Raw genomic sequence first — 22,717 nt, 5'->3', positions numbered from 1 at the left:
AAGAATTTGGGATGTTATTCGGTATTTCATGAACATAACGAGAGTCAAACAAAGCTTGTAATCATTTCAAAAAAATCCCATGAATCGTGCATGATTGTGTCGACGGAAACGCGAAATAATTAATTATGAAGCTCTAGTCCCAAGAATGTCGGATGTTATTGTGTGTTTCATGAACATGACGGATATCTGAACGAAGGAACCATAGCCACAACGAAAGTAAAAAAAAGCTAGTAGTCATTTTTTAAAAAAATCCAGTTAATTGTGCATAAATCATGTGGACAGAAACGTGAAATAGGGAGAAATTAAAATGTTTCGTATTTTTATAAAAGCCAATGAATTGTACATAATTCTTCTGGACAGAAACGTTAAACTGAGAAATTAATGTGGTTCCAAAGATAATTCCGAATGTTGCTGGAATTATAATTTTGCCTTCATGTTGCAGATCAACTCAGAAAATTTTTCTCTTCAGAAATAAATTATTGCTGATGATTATAATGAATTATGTAACCTGTTTATAACAAACGTCATTATTTTTCTTTATATGCTGTATACTGTGAAAAAACAATGATATTTCGTCTACAATTGTTACATTTTAATATTTAAGGAGTGTCAACTATAAAAAAGTAAGTTTCCTAGTAGTTGCCAAATATGTTGAACACTGACTGTCACAATGGGTAACCTACTTGACAAAAAACCCTCAACAACCCACAGATTTTAGCAGCTCTAAGTGATGTTTCATATGCGATGGTGGAATACTGTGTTTGTTTATTCTCTCAATAGACATGGTATAAATTTTGGGGGTGTTTACTATAGATATTTCCATATTGCCGAGAGTGTCATACAAAAAGTAGCTGAAAATGGCAATAGCACTCACTGCTTTCAGTTGCTTAAAATGCTGGTAAATGTGACTTGCATGTCACTGTTTTTTCACAATATACAACGTATGAAGGAAAATAATGACACGTGTTATAACAAGTCAGTGCATTACAATCAACAGCTATAATTTATTTCTGAAGAGCAAAAGTTTCTTTGCTGATCTATAGCATGAAGGCAAAATTAAAATTCTAGCAACATTTGGAATTATCTTTGGAACCACATTAATTACTCAGTTTAATGTTTCTACCCAGAAGAATTATGTACAATCCATTGGCTATTATAAAAACACGAAACACTCTAATTTCTCTCTGTTTCACGTTTCTATCCACATGATTTGTGCACAATTAATGGGATTTCTTTAAAAAAATGATTAGAAGCTATTTTTGGCTTTCGTTATTGTTATGGTACCTTCGTTCAGACATTCATTACACCAAGAAACACACAATAACATCCAAAATTGTTGAGATTACAGCTTAATAAATAATTTAACTGGGATGAGCATACCACATATTTAGCTTTCACGTTATCGGTGCAACTTCTGTAGTACAACTGCAAAGATCGATATACGTACTCATGAAGTTGGCTTAGGTTTATTTACTTCACGATGACGTAGGGTTACGTCACTATGACGTAGGGTTCCCCTCACCTGGCGTGAAATGTATGCTACCCGGAACGTTGGCTACACTACATTTTATCGGGAAGTCGAGGCGAGCTGCGTGTTCGTGCGTCCGTTGCTACGAGAAGCTCGTGTTATTGAGTTGTTAAAGAAATGGGCAATCTTGGATCAGAACAGCGAATTGATATTGTTGAATCTTACTTAAAGACGTCTCCATCGATGAAATATATGAAGCGATGGATCCTGATAGAAAATGCCCCACGACCAGCACTATTCAAGATCTGCACAAGAAATGGAGGATTGTAGGATCCGTTCAGAATGTACAGAGGAAAAGACGACCGACAATGAGAAACCCGGGAACTATAAATAGAATTCACGTGGACATTACGAGAAGTTCCCGCAAAGTCGGTAAGGAGGTTACCACAGCAGATTGGTGTATCTCGTACATCGTGTCACCGTGTACTAAAGGTATGAAATTAAAAGCCTCTCGTGTGTGTGTAGTGGAGAGTTGAAATTTGAGGATCAGGAAAAAAAAAAAGAGTTCATTTTTGCAACTGGCTGTTGACATTAATTGCTAACAGTCACTTGGACCCCTTGCTTTTCTTCATGTCAGGTGTGGCGTGGTTTCATTTTTCAGGTTATGTAAACTCCCAGAATTGCATATTTTGCATAAAGAACCTCTCTAAGTGTTTGGTGCGCATTGTCCAGCAAGCGCATTACTAGACCCATATTTTTCAGTTAATTCTTAAACAGTGCTAGACATCTAGCGATCTTTGACTCTTTCTATTCACAGTTCACAAAGAGGCAGTTTGCAGTATTCCACCAAGATGGAACAACAGCTCACACACCCAGCCACAGCACCAACGTGTTCTCTGAAGACAGACTTGTCAGTAGAGACCTCTGGCCGCCAATGTCCGCGGACTCAACATCGTCTGATTTTTATTCATAGGGCAGAGTAAAGAGCGAAGTGTATGCTGACAGTCCTCCCACAATAGACAGTCTTAAATGGAACATTACTAGAGAAATTAACAGCATCACGCCTATAGAATTACAGTGTGTTACTACTGGTAACGACAACACACGAAGCCAGCGATGCCTAAATGTCCATGGGCATCACTTCCGGCCGCGCGGGATTAGCCGAGCGGTCTAGGGCGCTGCAGTCATGGGCTATGCGGCTGGTCCCGGCGGAGGTTCGAGTCCCCCCTCGGGCATGGGTGTGTGTGTCCGTCCTTAGGATAATTTAGCTTAGGGACCGATGACTTTAGCAGCAAAGTCCCATAAGATTTCACAAATTTGAACATTTTTTGCATCACTTCCTGCATCTCTTGTAAACAAGAACAACTTGTTCTTTAACGTTACTATTATCTATTTTTTTAGTTAGTTCAGTGGTACTTGAATATCGGGCGAGAGGCGTGACGATTTTGTGTGGGACATCCTGTACTATAAAAGAACTGGGCGAGCATTCTATGTTGTCTTTGACACGTGTAAATAATGAGAGTACTGTATATCTTTCTTCAAGACGCAGATGCTTAATTTCGCTGATGACACCATCCTTATTCCTGATACGATGCATATGCAGAATAAGAAGACGTCCCAATGGCGTTCACGATGGGTGTAAGGAGCACTTTTGTTTTGTGTATTCTGGGTAGCTCACAGAGCTGAAAGTAGCGCATGGGCCTGAGGGTAAGATTCTTAGAGACACCATCTCCCAGCGCTAACTAAAAGCTCTGACGTGTTCTTCATTATTCCTGAAGTGTGATTTTAACATGGAGAGGATTTTATTGATTTATATAGCAACGAGACCTTGTATTCAGCTTTTACTTTCTACCTGTTATGAAGTGTATACTACGAGTCTTTCTCGCATGAATAACTCTGAGAAGTGCTTGTACGAATTCAATACTGGCATCCTTGTTGCTTCTGTGCATTGATACAGATAAGCACGAAAGGAACTTCTCAAACACCAGCAATGAGCGAGGTTAACTTCCCAGTTCAACAGAAGGATCACTATTAAAATCACCACAATCGTTCACCCCATTACAAAACCACAGAGATGATTTAGGATTAACAAAGGTCATTGGAGTTGTGTCTAAAAGTCACAAACTGAGCAATACCTCTTATTATCCCCTTCCTCCAGCACAGGCCATGAAGGCCCAAAGGAACCGACTGGCCGCCATGTCATCCTCAGCCCACATACGTCACTGGATGCGGATACGGAGGGGCACGTGGTCAGCACACCGCTCTCCCGGCCTATGTCAGATTCCGAGACCGGAGCCGCTAATTCTCAATCAAGTAGCTCCTCAGATTGCCTCACAAGGGCTGAGTGCACCCCGCTTGCCAGCAGCGCTCGGGGTACCAGATGGTCATCCATCCAAGTGCTAGCCTAGCCCGACAGTACTTAACTTTGGTGATCTGACGGGAACCGGTGTTACCACTGCGGCAAGGCCGTTGGCCTTATTATCTTCTTGGGAGCCAAATATCAAGCATGTGAATTTTTACCGCCACCACTACCACACTAGCACATATTGGCGCCGGCCGCAGTGGCCGAGCCGTTCTAGGCGCTTCAGTCTGGAAGCGCGCGACCTCTACGGTCGCAGGTTCGAATCGTGCCTCGGGCATGGATGTGTGTGATGTCCTTAGATTAGTTAGGTTTAAGTAGTTCTAAGTTCTAGGGGACTGATGACCTCAGATGTTAAGTCCCATAGTGCTCAGAGCCATTTGAAACACATGTTGGCCATCTCTGCTGCGAAGATGAAAGACAGAAAGTCTTGAAAGAGGTCAGCGATAATGGCGCAGTTACACGATGTAACAGCGTCTAGACTACACTTGGTGTACATAAATTAAAAATTTGGCATTTCGGCAGGCTGACATCATCAGGCTTAAGGAGAGTGAAATAATCAATGCATAACATGTCAGATTTTGTACTGAATCATAGCAGCAACTAAATTTCCACATATGCATGCAACTATTAAAAATGAAATTTGATGGCCTATTCTATACTAAATATTACTTTCTTCTTGAGTCTGATGATGGCAGTCTACAGCTGAATACATACTCCGCTATCCGAAAGGTTTAACTACAATTAATGTGAATAAAACATTATCTGAACAGTTTTTTCACACACGATTCCTAAAACAAAGGGCCGTTTACGCTGAAAGAATGGTAAGTAGAAACGTGGCTATCCTTTCAAAGGTCGCTGACCTGATAGTATAGTAGTTCTCCCCCGTGGCATTCAAGAACAGTGGATACCTGTTCGGTTTACTGCCTCCGAAGAGTGAACTGTGTGAACGGCTTTACGGCAGCTGTGCCTCCTGTTTTCAGCAAAACACTTGTGGCCCATGGGAAACCGCTCTCCTCCTAAAAGTAGTGTGTTCCGTTGGGACCAGTTCCCACACTATGGGACACTGCTGATAGGTCTGGGATCAAACTCGGGGCATGATTCGTAGTCTGGTTATTACGCCACTGTCTCTCTGCCCATTACTAGCCATATTTTCGTGATGAAAATTTCTGGTGTAACTAAGATTTCAACCAACTACGCCACGACTGTGACCTGTGTTTTCGTAGGGTACTTTAGCGAGCTCAGTCATGGAATTGGGCCATTACTGGGTATGGTAAACGCCAATGAGCCGTGGCGGTTTGGTTTGTTGGCCTAACCGGTATTGATAGTCACCTCCCCTGTAACCTATCTTTGGTTTTCCTGGGTGACGTGCACGGGCAGTGAGCTGTAAACAGCGCGTGATGGAAGGAGGAGGGCTGGAGCAGCAGTGCCTGGCGGGGGGTTTGGTTGAGCCGATTTGGGTTCGACAACGCATGTACCCAGCCGGATCGCCGAATGTCGAATGTTGGGCAGCCGCTGAAGAAGGTGACGAAGGTCATGCTCTCGAGCTCTGGTGACGGGGCCTCCTGTTATCTGAAGAGGAGTTGAAAGGATAATTCAGGCAACGGCCTTGCCGCAGTGGATACACCGGTTCCCGGGAGATCGCCGAAGTTAAGCGCTGTCGGGCGTGGTCGGCACTTGGATGGGTGACAATCCAGGTCGCCATGCGCTGTTGCCATTTTTCGGGGTGCACTCAGCCTCGTGATGCCAATTGAGGAGCTACTCGACCGATTAGTAGCGCCATCGGTCAAGAATACCATCATAACGACCGGGAGAGCGGTGTGCGGACCCCACGCCCCTTCTAACCGCATCCTACACTGAGGATGACATGGCGGTCGGATGGTCTCGGTAGGCCTGAAGACGGAGTGCTTCTGAAAGGATAATCCACGGTGGGGAGAGTGCACCGTAACATACTGCCTATGGACATTCTGGCCCTGTGGTTTTATTGATTAAAGGAAAATTTACGCAATATTATTGCGTCTTGTTCAGTGAATAGCATGTATTTGTTTGTTCTGCAGCGTGCCTCTGCTTGAGAGTGACCAATGGTTGTTAGAGCGTCTCCTTTGAAGCCAAGTGATTCTGTTAATTGGTAAACTGTGTGTATCCGTTTGGGGTGCGATGTTATGAATTCAAGTGGTAACACCGCTGAGTGGCGCTGTACCCGGGAGCAATATCACGGTACTGTGTCGGGTACTGGGAACGACTCTGTACTCTAATTGCGATTTAGTAAGGTGTATTTATTCTAACCTCCGTTGATGTATCTTACATTGTTAGTCATAACTGAATTACGTAGCGCTACTACTGAGCCAGATTTTCTGCTTTGCTTAAACTCACCCTATCTAGTTTTTCTTAAGGCGTTTTAGCACAGTTAGCCATGCCTTAGGGGGTTTACCTGCAACTGCTTTGTTCATACCTGCACCCTGTCCGTTACATGTACTCGCTTATTTTATTTAGAAAGAGGCGTATATATTTATTGTGTACGACAAAGTCCATTCTAATTATCTCTGTTAATCTAGCGATTTTCCCCCAATCTGATTTAAAAAAAAAGCCTTGTGAAGGGCTGTGTATATTACACACACACACACACACACACACACACACACACACACACACACACACACACACACAGCCGGCCGTTGTGGCCGAGCGGTTCTAGGCACTTCTGTCTGGAACCGCACGACCGCTACGGTCGCAGGTTCGAATCCTGCCTCGGGCATGGATGTGCGTGATGTCCTTAGGTTAGTTAGATTTAAGTAGTTCTAAGTTCTAGGGGACTGATGACCTCAGCTGTTAAGTCCCATAGTGCTCAGAGCCATTTGAACCATTTTTGAACACACACACGAATATATATATATATATATATATATATATATATATATATATATATATATATATATATATATATATATAGTAACAAATACAAATTTTAAATAGCGTTTCGCTCCCTGTATTTTACCCCTGCCACCTTCAGAATTTGAAAGAGAGCATTCTATCAACGTTGTCAAAAGCTTTCTCAAAGTCTACAAATGCTTGAAACGTAGGTTTGCCTTTCCTTAATGCATAAATTCTGAATGTGGCAGGGGTAAAATACAGGGAGCGAAAGGGTATTTACAATTTGTACAGAAACCAGATGGCAGTTATGAGACTCGAGGGACATGAAAGAGAAGCAGGGGGTGGGAAGGGAGTGAGACAGGGTTGTAGCCTCTCCCCGATGTTATTCTGTATATTGAGCATGCTGTAAAGGAAACAAAAGAACAATTCGGAGTAGGTATTAAAATCCACGGAGAAGAAATAAAAACTTAGAGGTTCGCCGACGACATTGTAATTCTGTCAGAGATAGCAAAGGACTTGGAAGAGCAGTTGAACGGAATGGACAGTGCCTTGAAAGAAGGATATAAGATGAACAACAACAAAAGCAAAACGAGGATAATAGAATGTAGTCGAATTAAGTCCGGTGATGCTGAGGGAATTAGATTAGGAAATGAGACACTTAAAGTAGAAAAAGGGTATTGCTGTTTGGGGAGCAAAATAGCTGATGATGGTCGAAGTAGAGAGGATATGATATGTAGACTGGCAATGGCAAGGAAAGCGTTTCAGAAGAAGAGAAATTTGTTAACATCGAGTATAGATTTAAGCGTCAGGAAGTCGTTTCTGAAAGTATTTGTATGGAGTGTAGCCATGTATGGAAGTGAAACATGGACGATAAACAGGTTGGACAAGAAGAGAATGGAAGCTTTCGAAATGTGGTGCAACAGAAGAATGCTGAAGATTAGATGGGTAGACAACATAACTAATGAGGAGGTATACAATAGAATTGGGGAGAAGAGGAGCTTGTGGCACAACTTGACTAGAAGAAGGGATCGGTTGGTAGGACATGTTCTGAGACATCGAGGGATCACCAATTTAGTATTGGAGGCCAGCGTGGAGGGTAAAAATCGTAGAGGGAGACCAAGAGATGAATACACCAAGCAGATTCAGAAGGATGTAGGTTGCAGCAGGTACTGGGAGATGAAGAAGCTTGCACAGGATAGAGTAGCACGGAGAGCTGCAGCAAACCAGTCTCAGGACTGAAGCCCGCAACAACAATATATCAATATATATATACTTAGTTTATTAATTTAAGTTTGACTTTAACTATTTGTTTTATAAGATTAAGAGTTGTATTTATCTTTATAAAGCGAATCTCATCACTTGTTAGTTTATATTCTATTATTGTTTGAGAGTGCTGCCATGCATGTGATTTATGTTCACAAATGATTTCGAAGCGCTCGAGTCTACCTTGGCGCTTGCAGCCGTGATTTCTGGGCCGCTACCTCGCTGTTCGCTCCCATTACACTATTTGCAGTTAGTTTCTCTTCATTTTGAGCACAAGACGAGGATCTCCTAAAGCGACTAGGTTCAGCAACTTTTGTAATCAGAAGAATTGCTAATTTTGAGGATATAGAAATTAGCAAGCTAACATACTTTCACTCTCTGATGTGACACGGAATAATATTTCGGGGTAACTCAACACTTAGGCAAAAAGTATTCACTGCTCATAGTCGCACATATTGTAGGCATCTCCTTAAAAGGTCAGGAATTCTTACAACAACCTCGCAGTACATTTACACAGTAATGAAATTTGTTCTCAACAACATGGACCAGTTTAAAAACAATAGCGAGATTCGTGATTATAATACCAGAATAAAAAAAATTACTCTATCCTGTTCTTAACCTATCTTTGGCACAGAAAGGGGTAAAATATGGTGCTGTAAAAATTTTCGATAAATTACCAGATGAAAGAAAATGTCTGACAGACAGCAGTAACAGTTTTAAAAATAAGTTGAAATCATATCTACATCTACATCTGCATACATACTCCGCTATCTACCATACGGTGCGTGGCGGAGGGTACCTCGTACCACAACTAGCATCTTCTCTCCCTGTTCCACTCCCAAACCGAACGAGGGAAAAATGACTGCCTACATGCCTCTGTACGAGCCCTAATCTCTCTTATCTTATCTTTGTGGTCTTTCCGCGAAATGTAAGTTGGCGGCAGTAAAATTGTACTGCAGTCAGCCTCAAATGTTGATTCTCTAAATTTCCTCTGTAGCGATTCACGAAAAGAACGCCTACTTTCCTCTAGAGACTCCCACCCGAGTTCCTGAAGCATTTCTGTAACACTCGCGTGATGATCAAAGCTACCAGTAACAAATCTAGCAACCCGCCTCTAAATTGCTTCTATGTCCTCCCTCAATCCGACCTGATAGGGCCGGCCGAAGTGGCCGTGCGGTTAAAGGCGCTGCAGTCTGGAACCGCAAGACCGCTACGGTCGCAGGTTCGAATCCTGCCTCGGGCATGGATGTTTGTGATGTCCTTAGGTTAGTTAGGTTTAACTAGTTCTAAGTTCTAGGGGACTAATGACCTCAGCAGTTGAGTCCCATAGTGCTCAGAGCCATTTGAATCGACCTGATAGGGATCCCAAATGCTCGAGCAGTACTCAAGAATAGGTCGTATTAGTGTTTCATAAGCGGTCTCCTTTACAGATGAACCACATCCTCCCCAAAAATTCTACCAATGAACCGAAGACGACTATCCGCCTTCCCCACAACTGCCATTACATGCTTGTCCCACTTCATATCGCTCTGAAAAGTTGCGCCTAAATATTTAATCGACGTGACTGTGTCAAGCGCTACACTCCTATTGGAGTATTCAAACATTACGGGATTCTTTTTCCTATTCATCTACATTAATTTCCTTTTTCTATATTTTGAGTTAGCCGCCATTCTTTACACCAATCACAAATCCTGTCCAAGTCATCTTGTATCCTCCTACAGTCACTCAACGACGACACCTTCCCGTACACCACAGCATCATCAGCAAACAGCCGCATATTGCTATCCACCCTATCCAAAAGATCATTTATGTAGATAGAAAACAACAGTGGACCTACTACATTTCCCTGGGGCACTCCAGATGAACACTCACCATCGAGGACAACGTACTGGGTTCTATTACTTAAGAAGTCTCGTTGACAACTCCCTCTATACCACAGATGAATTCTTGAATAAGAAGAAACAAATCTATAGATATAATACATGTATTTTGTGCCATTTAAGGGCGTGAGGTAGGTAAGAAAAATTTTAAGCTTTTTTTTATGCACTTGACACATCATAGCGGTTACCGCGAGATTGATCAATGAAACACTAACTAATACAGAGGAAACACACACATAAAGGGGAAATTACTGTAACCGATTTCACCAACACTTTTTTTGGTCATCAGTCTTTTGACTCGTTCGATAAATAGAAAATAAACACCTTGCAGCTCACTTGGTTGAGTTTGTTGCTGGTTCCTTTACTATAACAGCAGGTAATATTATGAGACTGAAAATTTATTAAGTCCTTTACTGTCAGTACTTATATTATCTAATTTATTTGCTATTCTTTAGACGTAACTAATGGCCCAAACAGGGCATATTTATTACTATTTTCATATCGATTACTTGACAGCATAATTTTTATCCCTACTGCAGATGTAAAATCCTCCGTAGGACGAACTCGAAAATATATAACATGAAGATTTGGATTTACAGTCCCACGAAGAGACCGTAAGCTCGGATTGTGGAAGGATGAGGAACGAAATCGGTTAAGCTATTTCAAACCAACCAGCCTTGGCATTTGTCTTAAGTGATCTAGGGAAATCACGGAAAACCTAAATCTGGTTCTTCTTCGCTATTGTGAAGTATATCTCTTCTACTGCAAGCTCTTTTCGATTACGAACGACCTACAAAATGCAGCAAACAAGCGAACATACACTCGAACATCTGTTAGTGTCAGTACCGTAAACTGTACCATGTAGTAAATGAAAAGCACCAGTTTGCTTTAGTTCTACAATATTACTTTTATTGTTAACCGGTTTTCGGCTTACTAGGCCATCTTCACACATTTACTGAGTATTATCACCAAAGAAGTTAAATGTTAGCAAACAACATTGGAAGAGAAGTAACACATCTAGACTGAAGTAGAAACATACAGTAAGTAACATCTTTGCAATGAAAAAGTAAAAACTGAACAGTACATAAATAACAATGGAGTAGACAGGAAAACCTTTAGCACGAAATAGGAATAGCATGCCTACATTAATAAACAAAACTAATAAAGCAAAATGAAATTAGTACTAGACAAGGCTGCATCAGGAGGTATGAAACATGGAGAGCGATACACAACCAATTAAAGGGACAGTTATCAATGTAACTACAGAATACATAAGGAACTTAAGCAATATCATTAGATAAACAGAAATAAATAAATGTAGAAAAATGAAGGTGTTTGAGGGAATCTACAGTTTGAGAGTGTGGTGGTACTGTATTTTAACATTAACATTATAATCAAAGCAGTGGTTGTGTAACAATTTTCATTAAATAAATGAGCAAAGTAAAATATGAACAGTATTTGATGAGACAACTACAAGGGGTGTTAAACATATTAATACAAGTTCCAGTTAAAAGAAAGCCTTAACTATTGAAACTACATTCTATGTGGAATACAAAGACAACTTCAACAAAACAAAACAACTTAATGAATACAGGAAAACGGGAATATGCTGGAAGAGAGAGTGTGGGAAGTAATGAACAACAAAGATGATTATATGAAATTTAGGAGAGGGGAAGTGTTGAGCTGTGTCCGGTCATTTAGGATGAGATCTGGACTGTGAGCAAGATGTTTGTTAATTTCCAGGGCTTCCAGCAGGTTGAGTTTATGGCCTTTGTTTGCTAATGAAGTACATGGGACACTGGCTGGTAGTTGTCACCCTCACTCAGTACATGCTCAGCAAATGCAGAGTCTGAATTCTGCAACCTCCAGCTGCGTTCATGTTCAGCCAGCCTAGTTGATATGTCTCTGCCTGACTGACCAATGTAAAATTTGTCACAATCAGAACAGAACTTCTCTTCCAATGTTGTTTGGTAATATTTAACTACTTTGGTGATAATACTCCGTAAATGTCTGAAGATGGCCTAGTAAGCCGTAAACCGGTTAACAATAAAAGTAATATTGCCGAACAAAAGCAAACCGGTGCTTTTCATTTATTATAATGTTGTTCTACAAAGACCCGGCGGAAGATTCTGTTAATATGTACCTTGTAGCTTTAATTTTGCACTTCCCAGCATAATGGAAGCCAATTATTCCACACAGGAAGTGGCAGACATGATCTGTTACGGTCTGGCACTTGGTAGCAGCAATCACGCTCGTGTCCTGTATGCTGAAAAATATCCGAAACGCAGGGTACCACCGGCACAATTATTCAGCCGTCTTTTGAGCGACTAGCGGATTCTAGCTGAGGCATTTCCAACAACCACGAATCGCTGCAGATCCCGCACCATTCCCACTCCTATTGTGGAGGAGCGGGTATTGGAACGAGTCGAAGAAGGTCCTGGAGCTGGTGTACGTAGAATCCCAGCATCTGTCGTAGATACTCATCCTCCAGTCTGGGCCATCCAGCACGAAAAGTTGCTGTACCCGTATTACGTTAGAGTGTTCAAGCCCTTATGCTGTAAGATCAACAGCTCTGCCAAATTGATTTGCAAAGATGTGGTGATGATCCACTTTCACAACGAAGATACCGTTCGCAGGTGAGGCTGATTTCATGGAGATGGAATCGTCAATTTTGACAAAGAACATGTGTGGACTGATGCAAATCCACACGCAGTTGGAGGCCATCAACACCGATTTGGAATTAATATATATGCAGCAGTTCTTGGCGATATTGTTCCTGAGTGGTTAGATTTCCAGAGCGTGACAACACTGCTTTCCGTCACTATGATTTCGTGCTCTAAGAACAAAGAAAACCGCCACGCAGACAATTCATACATCCACTCTCCGCCACTTCTCCAGAACAGCGACAGATTACACTCTGCATTTGTCTCAGTCGCGGGGACACTGCACGAGAAGTGCTCAAGGAGCACATATTTCACCTCGGTCGGCATTTATCAAGGAATATCTCTGCTGCAGCACGCGTTTCCGCGAGCTGACAGCTGGAGGGCAAGGAGGAACCTGCGTAGAGTGCGCGGATAAATTAAATACGACGGCACGAACAGGCGGCGCAGATGGTTTCTGACACCACGATGCGTAGTTACACACTGAGAGTAGGTCTTCTGTAAGCAGTACACGAAGACGTCAGCGTGGCGTTTCAGGGGAAAGACATAAGGCAAATGCGCAGCTGCAGTCGCCTGTCTACTGCATATACAGGGTGAAGAAAATACACCACTGGCCATTAAAATTGCTGCACCACGAAGATGACGTGCTACAGACACGAAATTTAACCTACAGGAAGAAGACGCTGTGATAAGCATACGATTAGCTTTTCATACCATTCACACAAGGTTGGCGCCGGTGGCGACACCTACAACGTGCTGACATGAGGAAAGTTTCCAACCGATTTCTTATACACAAACACCAGTTGACTGGCGTTGCCCGGTGAAACGTTGTTGTGATGCCTCAGAGAAATGCGTACCATCACGTTTCCGACTTTGATAAAGATCTGATCGTAGCCTATCGAGATGGCGGTTTATCGTATTGCGACATTGCTGCTCGCGTTGGTCGAGATCCAATGACTGTTAGCAGAATATGGAATCGGTGGGTACAGGAGGGTAACACGGAACGCTGTGCTGGATCCCAACGGCCTCGTATCACTAGCAGTCGAGATGACAGGTATCTTATCTGCATGGCTGTAACGGATCGTGCACCCACGTTTCGATCCCTGAGTCAACAGATGGGGACGTTTGTGAGACAACAACCATCTGCATGAACAGTATGACGCCGTTTGCAGAAGCATGGACAATCAGCTCGGAGACCATGGCTGCGGTTACCCTTGACGCTGCATCACAGACAGCAGCGCCTGCGATGGTGTACTCAACGACGAACCTGGGTGCACGAATGGCAAAATGTCATTTTTTCGGATGAATCCAGGTTCTGTTTACAGCATAATGATGGTCGCATCCGGTTTTGGCGACGTCGCGATGAACACACATTAGAACTTTGTATTCGTCATCGCAATTCTGGCGTATCACCCGGCGTGATGGTATGGGGTGCCATTGGTTACACGTCTCAGTCAACTCTTGTTCACATTGACGACACATTGAACAGCGGACGTTACATTTCAGATGTGTTACGACCCGTGGCTCTACCCTTCATTCGATCCCTGTGAAACCTTACATTTCAGCAGGATAATTCACGACTGCATGTTGCACTTCCTGTACGGGCCTTTCTGGATACATTCTCCAGATCTCTCACCAATTGAAAACGTCTGGTCAATGGTGACCGAGCAACTGCCTCATCACAATACGCCAGTAACTACTCTTGATGAACGGTGGTATCGTGTTGTAGCTGCATGGGCAGCTGTACCTCTACACGCCATCCAAGCTCTGTTTGACTCAATGCCTAGACGTATCAAGGCCGTTATTACGGCCAGAGGTGGTTGTTCTGGGTACTGATTTCTCAGGATCTATGCACCCAAACTGCGTGAAAATGTAATCACACGTCAGTTTTAGTGTATTATATTTGTCCAGTGAATAATCGTTTATCATCTGCATTTCTTCTTGGTGCAGCAGTTTTAATGGCCAGTAGTGTATGCCGCACCTGACGGTCGGCACGCGACTCCTCATCCTAGTTCAAAACAGAGTATTTAGTAAAACCAGGACCCGCCAATAGGTTAACATAAACTCGATTTACGAAATGGGGCTCTGGAAACGCTGTAACGACGTGCAGCGTGGCCAAGAACAGGTACGATGAGCTCTGTGCGGTGCCGTTGCTGCCCCGTTAGCTCAGTGAGGTTTGGCAATGCTGTGGGGGAAATTATATGCATATTCGCAGAAGTTCGAGTCGCCTTCACACCAAACATTTTTTCCAGTTACAGCATCAAATTGTATCCAATTCAAGACTTCACAATGTGGTTCTCGTGTATTTCTTGCTGTTGCAGTTACCTTTATTCAAATATTAAGATGTAACATGAGCTTCTTACAGGCGTAAACGACCACTTCGTTTCGTCCATGACACAAATAAAGTGAATAGAACGTAATAGTGGAAACAGTAACATCGGCTGTATCCAGTGAGGTACCAAAAACACAATAGGCAGGCTGCACTAGACTGCACATTGCTGCGCACAATAATTATATTCTGTACACTTGATATCGAGTCTTATCTTCACGGAGCTGGTACGTACACATATGGGCATTGTTAACCTTAGAGAACGTGTTCAAGGTCATGTACACGCGTGGGCGGAGTACTATAAAATTTTTCCTTTAAGTGTCCCCACAAATGAAATGTAGTGGAATAAGGTCGGGGAAACGTGGAGGCCAGAACATTGAACCTCCTTGACCAAGATACGTCCCTAGAAATGCTGCATTTAAATAGTTATGCACATTCATGGCAGTGCACCATTGTACTAAAACCACAGCAGTCGACGAACACAAAGTGCAACATTTTCTAGTTTGTCAGGCGAAGTATTGCAAAGACACGTACGAGATACGCGGGAATTCAACTTGTCCGGGGCCAAAAGCAGTCCTTCCATGATTCCAGCCCACAGGTTCAGGCCAAAGCGTGCCTGAAAGCCACTTTCATGGTTGACATGTGGGTTGTGTTCCGACCAATAATGTTTGTTGTGGAGGTTGAAAATACGTTCATGAGTGAAGCTAGATTCGTCAGTTTGCATCACACTATTTATAAAATGTTCGTTATTGTTCCGATGCCGTACGTTGACTCCACGTCGCTTCCTGTGCTGCGTTCATCATGGTGGCCTTGTCCAGTCGTTGAGGTTGGAATGAATCTGGTTTGTGTCGTGGAGTAGTATTCTTCATTGGCTGTGCCTGGGACTAGCTCCCGCATGCCACGGTAGGTGCTGGGAACTAGCACCTGTGGCACGCCACTTGCTTATGCACCTTTGATACGCTGCTGCCATTCCCAGTGTTCCGATGCTGTACGTTGCTTCCACATTGCTTCTGGCGACATGCTCTGGAGGGGTGTAGAATCTGGACCTTTGGTGCAAGCCAGCTAGGAAGCTGTCACACGTTGTCCTTCGTAGATCTTTCTCTGAAGCCATTGGCCGCACCACACAAACGGACTGTTTACTGCCTCTAATGGCTGAAATTCCTCTACCGCTTTGCCACTCTGCCAGGCCTTGAGCCACGAGCCCAAAGGCCTGTCAGGCTAGGTCAGTCTGCGAGTATGGAGTGTACGCTGATCTACCTTTGACCTTCAACCTCAGAAATGAACCCCTATGCACATTTTTGGAACCCACTCTCGTGCTACCAACACAGCTTCTCTAGCAGCGTTTGTTCCTTGGAGGAGTTGCTTGTGTTGCCACACCTCTGCTGGAATGCTGTGGCCAGTCTGGGCCTTATAGAGGTCCAGCTTGTGGCGGCGTGTACTGGCATAGTGAAGGTCCAGCTTGCAGCGGCATGTACTGGACCAGCGGATGTCCAGCTTGCAGCGGCGCGTACTGGCCAAATGGAGGTCCAGGTTGAAGTGGCAGGTATGGGTCTGGCGGAGGTCCAGTCTCCCTGGCAGGTATATGCCATGCAAAGCTCCAGGTTTACCCGATGGGTACGTGCCACGCAAAGCTCCAGGTTTACCCAGCAGGTCCGTGCCATGCAAAGCTCCAGGTTTCCCTGGTGGGTACGCGCCATGTAAAGCTCCAGGTTTACCCGGCAGGTCCGCGCCATGCAAAGCTCCAGGTTTACCCGGCAGTTATGCACCATGCAAAGCTCCAGGTTTACTCAGTGGGAACATGCCATGCAAAGATCCAGGTTTACCCTGCAGCTACACGCCATGCAATGCTCCAGCTCTACCTGGCAGGTATGCGCCATGCAAAGCTCCAAGTTTACCCAGTGGGAACGCGCAATCAAAAGCTCCCGGTTTACTTGGCTTGTATGTGTCATGCAAAGCTCCAGGTTTACCCGGCGGGTACACGCCATGCAAAGCTCCAGGTTTACCAGGCAGGTATGCGCTATGCAAAGCTCCAGGTTTCCCCAGCGGGTACGCGCAATGCAATGTTCCAGGTTTACCCGGTGGGTACACACCATGCAAAGCTCCAGGTTTCCCCAGCTTGGCGCATACTTGCTGGGGAAACCTGGAGCTTCGCATGGCGTGAACTCACTGGGAAAACCTGGAGCTTTGCATGGTGCATACTCACTGGGGAAAACAGGACCTTCGCATGGTGCGTACTCGCTGGGGAAACCTGGAGCTTCACACGGTGCGTAGTCACTGGGGAAACCTGGAGCTTTGCATGGCGCGTACTCGCCGGGGAAACCTGGACCTTCGCATGGCGCATACACGCTGGGGAAACCTGGAGTTTCGCATGGTGCATACTCGCCAGGGAAACCTGGGCCTTTGCATGGTGCGTACTCGCCGGGGAAACCTGAACCTTCGCATGGCGCTTTCTCGCCGAGGAAACCTGGAGCTCGCATGGTGCATACTCGCTGGGGAAACCTGGAGCTTCGCATGGCGCATACTCGCCGGGGACAGCTGGACCTTCACATGGTGCATACTCGCTGGGGAAACCTGGAGCTTCGCATGGCGCGTATTCGCCGGGGAAACCTGGACCTTCGCATGGCGCGTCCTCGCCGGGGAAACCTGGACCTTCGCATGGCGCATACTCGCCGGGGAAACCTGGACCTTCGCATGGCGCGTTCTCGCCGAGGAAACCTGGAGCTCGCATGGTGCGTACTCGCAGGGGAAACCTGGAGCTTTGGATGGCGCGTACCTACTGGGGAAACCTGGATCTCGGCCAGAACCATTCCTGCCACTGAAATCTGGACCTCCACTGGGCCAGTACGCTCTGCTGCAAGCTGGACCTCCACTGGGCCAGTACACACTGCTGCAAGGTGGACCGCCACTGGGCCAGTACACACTGCTGCAAGGTGGACCTCCACAAGGCCCAGAGTGGCTACAGCATTCCAGCAGACGTGTGGCAACACAAGAGCGACTCCTCCAGGGAACAAACGCTGCTGGAGATGTTGTGTAGGGAGCATCAGAGTGGGTCTCAAAGATGTGGGTAGAGGTTCGTCACTGAAGTTTAAGTTCAAGGATAGAACAGCCCATGCCCCATACTCGCAGACTGAATGACCCTGACAGCACTTCGGGCCCATGGCTCAAGGCCTGGCAGAGGGACAAAGCGGTAGAGGATTTCCAGCCGTTAGAGACAGTCCACAGGCCATCAGGTCATATTCCATTAGTGTGGTGCGGCCAGTGGCTACAGAGCTTGGACTTGATAGCAACCTGCAAGAAAATATTAAGGAACTCCCTCGACAACTTGGGGAAAAGACTTATCTGTAGGAGAGCTTGTAATAGACAAACAAATTAACACTTTAGGAAAACAGAACAAAGTTAACAATTAGACGAAGAGAGATGCAGAAACACAGTTAAACATATCAACACAGTATTTAAAATAAAAACAGTACAGCAATAAATTGAACAGATGTGAGACTCAAGATAGCAATGAAAACTGTGAAAAACGGAGGTCTTCCGATACAGGATCAGTTATGCGAAACTTCCGATTCGGCAAATTAATCTTTCGGCCTGGAAGAGTGACACCATAACAAACAGGTGCAGACCATCAGTCATAGCATTAATCAGTTCTAGGAAGTAAAGCCATAATGACTACAAACAGTGTACAACCTGAAGTGAAAAACCTGCTGCTGTAGAAATGTAGGCGGTTGCAGAGTAAGATCGCTGAAGAAACTGACTACAGTAAACAAACAATTGCAGCACAAACTGATACAAGACGGAACCCAAATCGGTATGAATGTCTGCTGATGCGGCTTATACTTACAAATAATAAATAATAATCGGCGTTTATAACTGGAGGTTTGGCGTATCGCAAAACGAGCGATGGAAACAAATAAATAATCTGATGCTTCTGGGTTGTCAAATATTTACGAATTTAATACGGGTTTAAAACTTCGTGACAGATTAAAATGGTATACTGGACCGGTACTAGAACCTAGAACCTTCGGCGTTGCCTTGCAGAGGGAGGTGCTCAACCGATTTCACCCTCCCCCCCCCCCTCTCTTTGATATGTACGCTTGTCATAGTTTCGTAATTGGTTCTTGTGAAAATTACTCGAAATCGGAGCAACAAACAAACAGTCAAGAACTCCAGCTAGACACAACCAAAGACTGCAAGCTGAATACCGTTAATTAAGTATAGTACGAAAACTTAGAAGTTAACACACGGCTTAGCAGACTACAAAACAAGGATATATTCCAAACACCTCTTCGCTATGTAATACAAAATAAGAATGAAAACGGGGATAAAACTGCTTCCCAACTACAGAACAAACTGGCAGGATGATCCTAAGAGTTGAAAATATGCCAACAAACCCCAAAGAGCTGTGTAAGGTTCCAGGGGAGGCATGTGTGCGAAGGGGAGAGGGCCTAAACCTCCAAGTGTTTTTCCTTCACTAGATATCCCTTCTGAAGGTAATACAAATAAATTGCCAGGGCAGTATCCTAGTAAAAATGGAACTAGGTAAGCTCTTAGAAGAAACAAAAGCAGAGAACACCTGTGAGGCGCGAAGATTTCAGGACTCCCCTCACATTGCATCATAATAGCAGGAACACCAAACACGGAATAGTAGTTAATAAAAACCTCGTCGTAACACAGATCACTCAGTTTTGCTCTGAACACATTGCCACAGCAAAAATAACTGACGGACAGGATGTATGTCTCATGCCGTCTGTTAACGCTCAGTACTCGTATGATATAGAACCTTTCTGAGACAAAATAAGTCATTGCACCACACGCAAAAAGTAAAAGGCTGATCATTCTAATTGATATCAACCCAAAAACCCCCTTGTGAAACTCGGATAGAACTGACGACAGAGGGCAGCTAGTGCTTGACGTGGTAAATGAATGAAACCTCTTCATACTTTCAGGGGAAAGACAAAAGGCAAATGCGCAGCTGCAGTCGCCCGTCTACTGCATATACAGGGTGAAGAAAATACACTACTGGCCATTAAAATTGCTGCACCACGAAGATGACGTGCTACAGACACGAAATTTAACCTACAGGAAGAAGACGCTGTGATAAGCATACGATTAGTTTCTCATACCATTCACACAAGGTTGGCGCCGGTGGCGACACCTACAACGTGGTGGCATGAGGAAAGTTTCCAACCGATTTCTCATACACAAACACCAGTTGACTGGCGTTGCCCGGTGAAACGTTGTTGTGATGCCTCAGAGAAATGCGTACCATCACGTTTCCGACTTTGATAAAGATCTGATCGTAGCCTAACGAGATGGCGGTGTATCGTATTGCGACATTGCTGCTCGCGTTGGTCGAGATCCAATGACTGTTAGCAGAATATGGAATCGGTGGGTACAGGAGGGTAACACGGAACGCTGTGCTGGATCCCAACGGCCTCGTATCACTAGCAGTCGAGATGACAGGTATCTTATCTGCATGGCTGTAACGGATCGTGCAGCCATGTTTCGATCCCTGAGTCAACAGATGGGGACGTTTGTGAGACAACAACCATCTGCATGAACAGTACGACGCCGTTTGCAGAAGCATGGACAATCAGCTTGGAGACCATGGCTGCGGTTACCCTTGACGCTGCATCACAGATAGTAGCGCCTGCGATGGTGTACTCAACGACGAACCTGGGTGCACGAATGGCAAAACGTCATTTTTTCGGATGAATCCAGGTTCTGTTTACAGCATCATGATGGTCGCATCCGGTTTTGGCGACGTCGCGGTGAACGCACATTAGAAGTTTGTATTCGTCATCGCAATTCTGGTGTATCACCCGGCGTGATGGCATGGGGTGCCATTGGTTACACGTCTCAGTCAACTCTTGTTCACATTGACGACACATTGAACAGCGGACGTTACATTTCAGATGTGTTACGACCCGTGGCTCTACCCTTCATTCGATCCCTGTGAAACCCTACATTTCAGCAGGATAATTCACGACTGCATGTTGCACTTCCTGTACGGGCATTTCTGGATACATTCTCCAGATCTCTCACCAATTGAAACGTCTGGTCAATGGTGACCGAGCAACTGGCTCGTCCCAATACGCCAGTCACTACTCTTGATGAACGGTGGTATCGTGTTGAAGCTGCATGGGCAGCTGCACCTGTACACGCCATCAAAGCTCTGTTTGACTCAATGCCTAGACGTATCAAGGCCGTTATTACGGCCAGAGGTGGTTGTTCTGGGTACTGATTTCTCAGGATCTATGCACCCAAACTGCGTGAAAATGTGATCACACGTCAGTTCTAGTGTAATATATTTGTCCAGTGAATACTCGTTTATCATCTGCATTTCTTCTTGGTGCAGCAGTTTTAATGGCCAGTAGTGTATGCCGCACCTGACGGTCGGCACGCGACTCCTCATCCTAGTTCAAAACAGAGTAATTAGTAAAACCAGGACCCGCCAATAGGTTAACATAAACTCGATTTACGAAATGGGGCTCTGGAAACGCTGTAACGACGTGCAGCGTGGCCAAGAACAGGTACGATGAGCTCTGTGCGGTGCCGTTGCTGCCCCGTTAGCTCAGTGAGGTTTGGCAATGCTGTGGGGGAAATGATATGCATATTCGCAGAAGTTCGAGTCGCCTTCACACCAAACATTTTTTCCAGTTACAGCATCAAATTGTATCCAATTCAAGACTTCACAATGTGGTTCTCGTGTATTTCTTGCTGTTACAGTTACCTTTATTCAAATATTAAGATGTAACATGAGCTTCTTACAGGCGTAAACAACCACTTCGTTTCGTCCATGACACAAATAAAGTGAATAGAACGTAATAGTGGAAACAGTAACATCGGCTGTATCCAGTGAGGTACCAAAAACACAATAGGCAGGCTGCACTAGACTGCACATTGCTGCGCACAATAATTATATTCTGTACACTTGATATCGAGTCTTATCTTCACGGAGCTGGTACGTACACATATGGGCATTGTTAACCTTAGAGAACGTGTTCAAGGTCATGTACACGCGTGGGCGGAGTACTATAAAATTTTTCCTTTAAGTGTCCCCACAAATGAAATGTAGTGGAATAAGGTCGGGGAAACGTGGAGGCCAGAACATTGAACCTCCTTGACCAAGATACGTCCCTAGAAATGCTGCATTTAAATAGTTATGCACATTCATGGCAGTGCACCATTGTACTAAAACCACAGCAGTCGACGAACACAAAGTGCAACATTTTCTAGTTTGTCAGGCGAAGTATTGCAAAGACACGTACGAGATACGCGGGAATTCAACTTGTCCGGGGCCAAAAGCAGTCCTTCCATGATTCCAGCCCACAGGTTCAGGCCAAAGCGTGCCTGAAAGCCACTTTCATGGTTGACATGTGGGTTGTGTTCCGACCAATAATGTTTGTTGTGGAGGTTGAAAATACGTTCATGAGTGAAGCTAGATTCGTCAGTTTGCATCACACTATTTATAAAATGTTCGTTATTGTTCCGATGCCGTACGTTGACTCCACGTCGCTTCCTGTGCTGCGTTCATCATGGTGGCCTTGTCCAGTCGTTGAGGTTGGAATGAATCTGGTTTGTGTCGTGGAGTAGTATTCTTCATTGGCTGTGCCTGGGACTAGCTCCCGCATGCCACGGTAGGTGCTGGGAACTAGCACCTGTGGCACGCCACTTGCTTATGCACCTTTGATACGCTGCTGCCATTCCCAGTGTTCCGATGCTGTACGTTGCTTCCACATTGCTTCTGGCGACATGCTCTGGAGGGGTGTAGAATCTGGACCTTTGGTGCAAGCCAGCTAGGAAGCTGTCACACGTTGTCCTTCGTAGATCTTTCTCTGAAGCCATTGGCCGCACCACACAAACGGACTGTTTACTGCCTCTAAT

The 22,717-nt window shown here is 44.7% G+C and overlaps 1 long non-coding RNA gene and 1 pseudogene across 1 annotated transcript in view; both read right to left on the bottom strand.

Moving 5' to 3' along the window:
* LOC124797973 overlaps nucleotides 1-22,717 on the bottom strand; it is a 660,489-nt gene that overhangs the window by 566,989 nt on the left and 70,783 nt on the right. The gene's annotated exons all lie outside the window — the stretch shown is intronic.
* On the bottom strand, nucleotides 3,825-3,942 carry LOC124799467 (annotated as a pseudogene).

This window comes from Schistocerca piceifrons, chromosome 5 (genome assembly GCF_021461385.2).
Source record: "Schistocerca piceifrons isolate TAMUIC-IGC-003096 chromosome 5, iqSchPice1.1, whole genome shotgun sequence".
NCBI lineage: Eukaryota > Metazoa > Arthropoda > Insecta > Orthoptera > Acrididae > Schistocerca > Schistocerca piceifrons.
The sequence above is the reverse complement of the archived record's forward strand: the minus strand, read 5'-3'. Positions and strand labels throughout refer to the sequence as shown.